Source organism: Mirounga leonina, unplaced genomic scaffold (genome assembly GCF_011800145.1).
Source record: "Mirounga leonina isolate KUSES-001 unplaced genomic scaffold, KU_Mleo_1.0 Mir_166, whole genome shotgun sequence".
Taxonomy (NCBI): domain Eukaryota; kingdom Metazoa; phylum Chordata; class Mammalia; order Carnivora; family Phocidae; genus Mirounga; species Mirounga leonina.
Genome location: NW_023270418.1, coordinates 15,009,865 through 15,018,763, shown reverse-complemented (window position 1 = coordinate 15,018,763; position 8,899 = coordinate 15,009,865). Strand labels below are relative to the sequence as shown.

Genomic DNA, 8,899 nt, shown 5'->3' with positions numbered 1-8,899 from the left:
ACTTTCTCCGGCCAGAAGTGTGTCCTGCTCAGGAAGCAGTGAGCTCATGGGAACCCCGAGAACCTTCTCCTGCCAGGAGCGTGTCCTGCTCAGGAAGCAGTGAGCTCATTTCTAAGATGGCTGACTCAAAGACCATCCTGGGAAACTGGCCAGCCAATGAGTGGAACAGGATAAGACTTACCCTGTCGCATTCTAAAAGCTCCTCCTCCCAAGTCACCAGGCAGCGCTCTGTACCATACCAGTATGGCCAGAAGGTGATGCCTCACTCCACATGGTTAACCTCCAGATGCCTCTGAAGGGCCTGAGGCAAAACCTGAATCTCCTGGGAGAGTCACGTGTGAAATGGTTGGTAGCGTAAGACACACAGAGAAGCAAAGCCAGAAGGAGGAGCTGAGTCAGGGAATCTGTGAACCTCTGCTACCCAGGGAGTGATGGGATGATCTGGTGGTCCAAGAGCTGTGTTGGATTCCTCTGGTTCTGTAACTATGGACCAGCCTCTAATCCCTCAGGTATCTTTATGGCTCACCACAGTGAACTCAGTGGTCTCCATTTCTTTGCAATCAAAGAAGCCCATTAGCCTACTTGGTCAGCCTGAACAGCACCCCTGTGAGGGTCCCTGTTCTAGGCACTTCCAGAACCTCCAAAACAAGTAACAAGTATGGTCACTGCCCTCAAGGAAGTGGGTGGCAACTGGCCAGTGGGAGGCCAACGCAAAGCTACTTAACAACACACAAGCAAATCTCCACAGAAGATCAGTATTTCCACAGCACAATTTACCTTGTTCCCCTGTTCCCTGCAGCGCAATTCAAATAAGGCTCATTCCAGAGCTCTATTTTCAATAAATGAAGTAGCAAAGTAGGAATCAGTGCAATCCCAGCTCTGCCAGTTATGAGCTTGTAATCCTGAGCAAATTACTTCACCTCTTTGAGCCTCGGTGTCTTTGCCTGTAGATGGGACTGGCTGTGTAAGTTGTGGGGCCCGGTGCAAACTGAAAATGTAGGGTCAGCTGTTCAAAATTTAAAATTCAAGAAGGGCCCCTTCCAAGCTGAGCTGGGCCCTGTATAACCATGCAGGTGACAGGCCCGTGAAGCCAGCCCTGCTTGGAGCATTAATTTGTCCATCAAATGAGATGACATGTGAGCAAACGTGCAGTGCAAAATCTGACTCACAGCACATGCTCAGGGGGTGTTAGACACGCTCCCCCAGTTATGTCTGTCTCGGTCCTGTGAGCGTGGCCCTCCCAGCATAAGGCAATACTGGCGATGATGAGGAGGGGACATACTGGATGTTGGGGATGAACTGAGCCCAACCTGTATGACACGTGGTAGGAAGAGCACCAGATCGGGGTGCCAGGCCCAGCACGGAGCTTGCAATGGTAACAGGGGCAAGTCAGCTGTGATGTCCCTTGGCGGACCTCAACTGCAAGACGGCATTTGTGATACATCTTCCCCCTACGCTTCACTGAGCTATTGTTAAGATACACACAGATTAGGGCTGCGAGGGCTAAAGACTTCACAGGGCTTCATAAACCCAAAGGACTGCAGAGGTTTTTGGTTTTTTTTCTTTTTTAATATCTTTAACTATTTAACTCAGAAAGTTTGACTTGAAAGGTCAGAGGAGACAGAGGGACAGAGGAAGCCAGTGCTCTTGGTTTTAAAAAAGATAATGGACCAGTGTAAAGTCACCCAAAGTAGTCTGGCCTGAAAATATAAGTTTTAATTATTTCAATTGCTGTGGGCCAGAGGACGGTTCAACTTGATCAGAATGAAACCAAGGTCTGATTTCAGCCAAAACCAAAATGGGGAAGCTCAAACCACAAATCACGTTTGGTTTCTGTCCAAGGCAGCCCTCCAAACCCTTCGGCCTCCCGTGGTGGCGGCCTTCAGCTTCCCTGGGACCTTGTGGGTCACGTGTTTGCAGCCAAAGTGTCAGCAGCAATCAGCTCGCTCCGACGGAAAGGCGCTCTAATTGGTCCAAGCTGGGGCAGCTGCACAAGTACGTGAACACCCTGGTGGGGGATCTGTGCTCAATCGACCTTGCTGACAGGGCTGGCATCTACTTACTTTTCTTCAGCCTCACACCCTTTCAACCCTACAAACTCACACATGGAAAAGAAGTCATCTGTGTGCATGCATGCACATATGTGCACACATATACATTACATATATGTGTGTGTGCATGGACGTGTATAGACAGACCACACACATCTTCAGGATGAACTAATACTGACGATACCTTAAAACACAGTTCCAATTAAGAATCCAGACTGACTGAAAACCAAGTCACAGACTGGCTTTAACGCATATAACCAAGCGGACTAGTAGCCAGGTTATATAAAGATCTCTCACAACACAAGAGGAAAAAGACGAACAACTCAGTAGGAAAATGGGCAAAGGACACGATCAGGCAAGTGCCACAAGAGGAATGGCAAATGGTCCATAACAACCGGAAAAAACGTTGACTGTTATCGGTAATGAAGCACCACTTTGACCACAGCAGACTGGCCAAACTTAAGGTCTTAAAATACCAGGCTGTTGGCAAGGATGTGGTGGTCTCGGGGACCACCAGTGGGAGTGCAAATTGGGAGATCGACCTCAGAGACCAATTTAGTAATATCCAATAAAAAGGTGTCCATGCTCTCTAGCCCAGCAATGTCACTTCCAACTACACACTCCAGGGAGAATCCCGAAAAAACAAAAATGTTTGTAAAATAAAAAAAATGAGAAATGACCCAAATGTTCACCCACAAGAGAACAGATACAATGTGCTACATTGGTACAACAGAATTCTACAGCAGGAGGTGGCCAACTTTTTCTATAAAGGGCCAGCTCCTCTAAGTATTTAACTTTGCTAACCATTCTGCCTTTGTCTCTGTCAGGACTACTCAACTTTTGCCATTGCAATGCAAAGCAGCCATAGAAAATCCATAAACAGAGAGCATGGCTGTGTCCCAATAAACTTTACTTATAAAAACAGGTGGTGGGGTGCCTGGGTGGCTCAGCCGGTTAAGCGGCTGCCTTCGGCTCAGGTCATGATCGCAGGGTCCTGGGATCGAGCCCCACGTAGGGCTCCCTGCTCCGTGGGGAGCCTGCTTCTCCCTCCCCCTCTACTGTTCCCCCTGCTTGTGCTCTCTCGCTCTCTGTGTCAAATAAATAAATACAATCTTTAAAAAAAAACCAGGTGTTGGGGACACAGGTGTTCATTTAATTCTACTTTGCCTTTTCAGTATGTTTGAAAGATTGCACTAAAAATTTTGAAGTGTCTTGTCTGGCAGAAATGTTTCAGGGATCACTTGCTTTCCTTTTCCATTACTCTTCCCTCACAAAATGCCCTCTGGCCCACAAACACCTGTTTTTAGTATCTTCCACACTTTGATGGCCAGTTGCTCACATAACACAAGCCCATGCTGGCGCTCACCCACATCTGGGGTTCCTCCTTATCGACGGCCCCTCGTAAAACAGCACATCCTCACCACCACCCAACTGGAGGGCAGAGAAACAGAGGCAGAGGAGGCTACAGGAACACTCCCCAAACCCAGCAGCGAGCCAGAGAAAAAGGCAAAGTGCATGCCCTTCAAGGGCCCGGAGCTTCCTCCTGGAGGGGCCCTCAAGGCTTCACCTCCCTCAGGATCTATTGATTCTCCACCTATGTAAATTCCAACAAGGCTTGCGTTCGCATTGCCAAGACCACAGCAAATTAGAAGGGAGCGGATTTGCTGCCTGCCTTTCGCAGACGAACTGCTGGCAAGAAATAAAAGCAGACAACTATGGCAGAAGACAGAAAAGCTGTAAGAAGCTGCCTTAAGAATTCCAAAAGCAGAGCAGCCTAAGATAGTTTCAAGAGAGACCAGAAAGTTCTAAAAGGAGCCAAAAGCAACCCTGTATTACAGCCCCGTCTAAAAATTAACGTTCCTAAGAAGGGCCCTGTGCTATCGCCAATCAAGGTAAACACTGATTAAACCGGGATGCAACACATCGCAGAGAGATCCCTGTCAACCATGGTCCTCCAAGGCATAAACACTTCCAGTTATTGGGCAGACTTGCTTAACCAGAGGAGCAACTCCCCCTGAAGTTTCACTATATTTCTTCCAAGGTCTCTGCACCTGTCAACCAGGCTCAGCCAAACTTCAGGGTGAGCGCATGGGACAATGGCGGACCAACCCTGGAGGCTCTGGGTGGACAGGGGTAGAGTCTTACGGGCTCCGGTGGTCCCATGGAACCCTACCTGGGACCCTAAAGGAGTAACTGCTCGATGGGAGAGCTCATAAACCGAGCAGATGCTTCCTACATTAGGATGTTATGTCTCAGTGTTGTCTAGCAACACTTAATGCGATCCAAATGTATGTTTTCTTTGTCCTTGGGAAGGTTTACCAGTCACCAAGAAATGTATTACTTTACTCAGTTAACTAGAAAGAGGAACATTATTTATCTCAACAAGAATGGAGAAAATTGTCTGTAGTCGATTTCAAAAGCTCAACAGCAGACTCCAAAGCTCCTCAGTTATTATTAGCACAACAAACACAGGGATCTGAGGATCTGTTTCCCAGCCCACAATACTCAGGAAAGAGAACCTGTCTCTCCCTGCCAGGGGGGAGAGAGGAAGGAGTTAAGGTTAAGCTCCGTGGTTAATTCAACTGGCAGCGTTTACTTCAACCACATCTGAAGGAGAAGGACCCAGGGCCCACTGCGGTTGCCCAAAAGCAACTGACCGGGTTCAAGACAGGAAATGAAGCAATCTGTCTCTAGCAGGATGTAGGAAATGTCGCCTTTAATCCATTTAAAGTCTGTGAAGCCGGCCCCTCTTCCACCTCAAAGGGTTCTTCATCAAACACATCAATGAGAAACTCCTCATCGCCAGCTCCCTTGCTTCCCATCTGCTCCCCATCCCCTAGCAGTTAACTGCTCACTTCCTCACCGAGCATCCCAACCTCATGGCCTCCAGGGAGAGCTTTGCTTTCCAGCTCCAGTTTCCCTGGAAACCACGAAGCTGGGGGAGATGGGCTGCCCAGAGCCTTCCTCTGTGCCAGGATGGAGGGCCCCAAGCCCCTCTGCAAATCATCTGTCCCATTACCAAGCACTACTCCCTTTGTGCGGGAAAATGCTTGTAGCCCCGACCTTCAAAGAGGCAGCCTGGGTGCAGCCAGCTGAGGGTTTTTGCCTTCCTTTCAGGGGCTGCTCCACGAGGCCTCTCCCAGCAAGCCCACTGGGCCAGCGTGGCCCATGTGTGGCCACGTTCTGGAGCTAGCACCTCTTCTGAGTCTCTGCCGGCAGGGAGAGGCTTACCACTCCAGGCAAGACGCAGGAGGCTGAGTCCTCAGTCCTGCTGAGTCTCTAAGGACTCAGAGGATTTGAATTTTCAAAACCCTTCTCGAGTCCACTGGGTGCCAGTGGCAGAACTCTGATTCATTGCTGATGACAGTTTGTTTCCTCCTCCCTCTAAAGGCTTCCTGGACATGCCCACCTCCTGTCCAACATCCACGCCTGCCTTTTATCCAAGTCCACTGCTTCAACCACCGCCTTCCCATGGATGGCTTCCCAGACCTTTACTCTTGCAATAAACATCACTCCCCTGATACCCTGTGGACACTGCGGCCTGAATACCCCCTCACCTCACACCCTGCATGTCTGAAATGGACGGCCTCCCCTCTCTCGCTCTTCCTGTGACTCCATTCCTATTAAAGGGACCACCATGTCCCAGCTCTTCAGGCTCCAACCACGTTTGACCTTTTCCCTCTCCTCACCCTGCACCTGGCTCAGGTTCAACTGCTCCTCATTGGGTATAAAATACAATCTCCAGGGGCACTTGGGTGGCTCAGTCAGTTAAGCATCTGCCTTCAGCTCAGGTCATGATCCCAGGGTCCTGGGATCGAGTCCCGCATTGGGCTCCCTGCTCAGCGAGGAGTCTGCTTCTCCCTCTCCCCTTCCTTCCTGCTCGTGTGCATTCGCTCTCTCTCAAGTAAATAATTAAAATCTTTTAAAAAGGGGAGGGGAGTAATAATATTACCAACCTAAAATGAAATTATACATGCAAAGCATATAGAAATGTGCCATACGGGCACCTGGGTGGCTCAGTTGGTTAAGCGACTGCCTTCGGCTCAGGTCATGATCCTGGAGTCCCGGGATCAAGTCCCGCATCGGGCTCCCTGCTCAGCAGGGAGTCTGCTTTGCCCTCTGACCCTATCCCCTCTCATGCGTTCTCTCTCATTCTCTCACTCTCAAATAAATAAATAAAATCTTTAAAAAAAAAAAAAAAAGAAAAAGAAATGTGCCATACGTATAGGGAGTGCTCAGCGATCATCTACACCCTGCAGTTTGCATACCCCCCAGCCTCTGCCTGTGCCCTCAGCCTGAAAACCCCCCATGGAACTGTAGGGCCAATTTTTAATGGTACCCATCCACCTAGGTCCATCTCCCTCAACAGCTCCCTCTGATGAGCCCAGAAGGACTAATCCCCCCATCACTGGTTCCCACAGCACTCCCAACAGCCAACCCGGTATTATAATTATTTGGATGTGAGTATTTTTGTCTCCCTTGCTTGAGTGTAATCTCAACAATGCCAGAGTCCTGTATCTGACCCTTCTCTACATCCTTTGCAGTATCTTGCACAGGCCTGGCATAGAAACTATGGAGAGAAGATGAGAATCTGAAAGAAAGGTAGGAGCTGGGGTTAATGAACAATGTATGGCTTAAATATGCCCTCTGGGTACACATCTGAGACCCCGGGAGAGGATCAAGACATCCATACGTTAGGAATACATCCTGGCTGCCTGTCTTCCTGCTTTAACCCTTTGTCTGATTAGCTGGTTGGCCCACTCATTCAACAGACATTTACTATTGACTTTTCCCTTTAAATAAAGCACTCTACTAGGCACAAGGGATAAAAAAAAAAAAAACCCAGTCTGTATTCTTTTTTTTTTTTTTTAAGATTTTTTATTTATTTATCTGAGAGAGAGAATGGGAGACAGAAAGCATGAGAGGCGGAGGATCAGAGGGAGAAGCAGACTCCCCGCTGAGCAGGGAGTCCGATGCGGGACTCGATCCAGGGACTCCAGGATCATGACCTGAGCTGAAGGCAGTTGCTTAACCAACTGAGCCACCCAGGTGCCCCACCCAGTCTGTATTCTTAAAGACCTTACTTACATTCTAGTGGGGAGACAGGCAGGTCAATATGCAATGAAGATGAAGCACGAGAAATGCGATTTAGTCCACATATATTTACTGCATTGCTAAGGCTTGAGCCAGACTGCACACTTGGCCCTGGAAATACAGCTGTGAACCTGACAACAATACCATCTCAGGAGGTCACGGTGTGGCAGGGAAGACAGAATAAACACAAAGCAGTACTAAGGACAGTGAGGCAGGGGAAGGAGACAGGGGAGGAATGGAGTTATTTCTTTTTTTTTTTTAAAGATTTTATTTATTTATTTATTTGAGAGAGAGACTGAGAGAGAGAGAGCATGAGAGGGGGGAGGGTCAGGAGGGTCAGAGGGAGAAGCAGACTCCCTGCCGAGCAGGGAGCCCGATGCGGGACTCGATCCCGGGACTTCAGGATCATGACCTGAGCCGGAGGCAGTCGCTTAACCAACTGAGCCACCCAGGCGCCCAGGAGTTATTTCTTTATAGGGAGCTCAGGGCAGGCCACTCTTTTCCGGTGGCACTTATCTGGAGAAGGCCCAGGATGGTGTGCAAACACACACAACAATAAGCCAGCCCAGCACTGGCAAACCAGGGGTGTTTCCCTAAGGAAGCAGGTCATTTAAGCAGAAGGAAGGAGTCTTTAAGGAGACGTTGATGAGGGGGCTTTGGAGACTAGGTGGAAGGGTCCCCCTACTGCAACCCCCCTTCTCCCCCAGCTCATGCGATGCAGGCCTGACTCCTTGAGGGCGCCACCGAGGAAATGCAGCATCTAATCTGGCTGACACGAAGAGAGCTTTGGGAATAAGGCAGCACTGAGGGGCTCTGTGAACAAAAACCACAGGTACACTGGCAAAACCAAGCAGCTGTTCAGGGGGACGGGCAAGAATTCGTCAGCGGTGGAAAAAACATAGTCTAGGACGTGGTGGTTCTTCTGGGCACAGCTACATTGAAAGCAAGAGCAGGAGCTCCTTAGCCTGAATCAGTGGTCCATGGAGGTCACCCAGGTCACCCTGCCATCTTGGTTCTGGGCAGGAGTCTCCATCCTCACCGAACAAGGACCCAGGTCAGGGCTGTGCGGCCAGCTGAGCCAGCGTCCCACCTCCAGCCAAGGACATCTGAGCACAGGGGAGAAGAGGGAGCCGAACGCAACCAAGGGAGGCAGGACAAAAAGCAAAGCGGTAAAATCTCAGCATGTGAGCCTCTAAGAGGAAATCTTAGTTCTTGCTTATCTTCACTCCTGAGTTGATGAATGCAAAAGGTGGGAAACTGTGTCCACAGAAACAAAGTTCTTTAAAAACAGGACTCTCCTGGGATGCCTGGGTGGCTCAGTCGGTTAGTGTCTGCCTTCGGCTCACGTCATGATCCTATGGTCTTGGGATGGAGTCCCACATCGGGCTCCTTGCTCAGCGGGGTACCTGCTTCTCTCTCTGTATCCCCCCTGCCCCCGCTCCTACTCTCTCACTCCGTAGCTCACTCTCTCTCTCTCTCTTTCTCAAATAAATAAATGTAATCTAAAAAAACAAAAAAGACTCTCCTGTTATTTATGAAAAGTCAAGACATAACCCAACAAAACCTCTCTTTTATCTTTTTTTTTTTTTTTTACTATTTTATTAGAGAAAATTTCAAATATCCAAAAAGAGAGACTGGCATAGTGAACCCCCATGTTCTGATCACCTGGCTTTAAAAATTATCAACTCACTGACGATTTTATTTCAATTCTACCCCCACCCCTTACCCCTGTGATTTCATCTTTATATACTTCA

The 8,899-nt window shown here is 49.0% G+C and overlaps 1 protein-coding gene across 3 annotated transcripts in view; it reads right to left on the bottom strand.

Moving 5' to 3' along the window:
- LDLRAD3 (low density lipoprotein receptor class A domain containing 3) overlaps positions 1-8,899 on the bottom strand; it is a 201,990-nt gene that overhangs the window by 102,596 nt on the left and 90,495 nt on the right. The gene's annotated exons all lie outside the window — the stretch shown is intronic.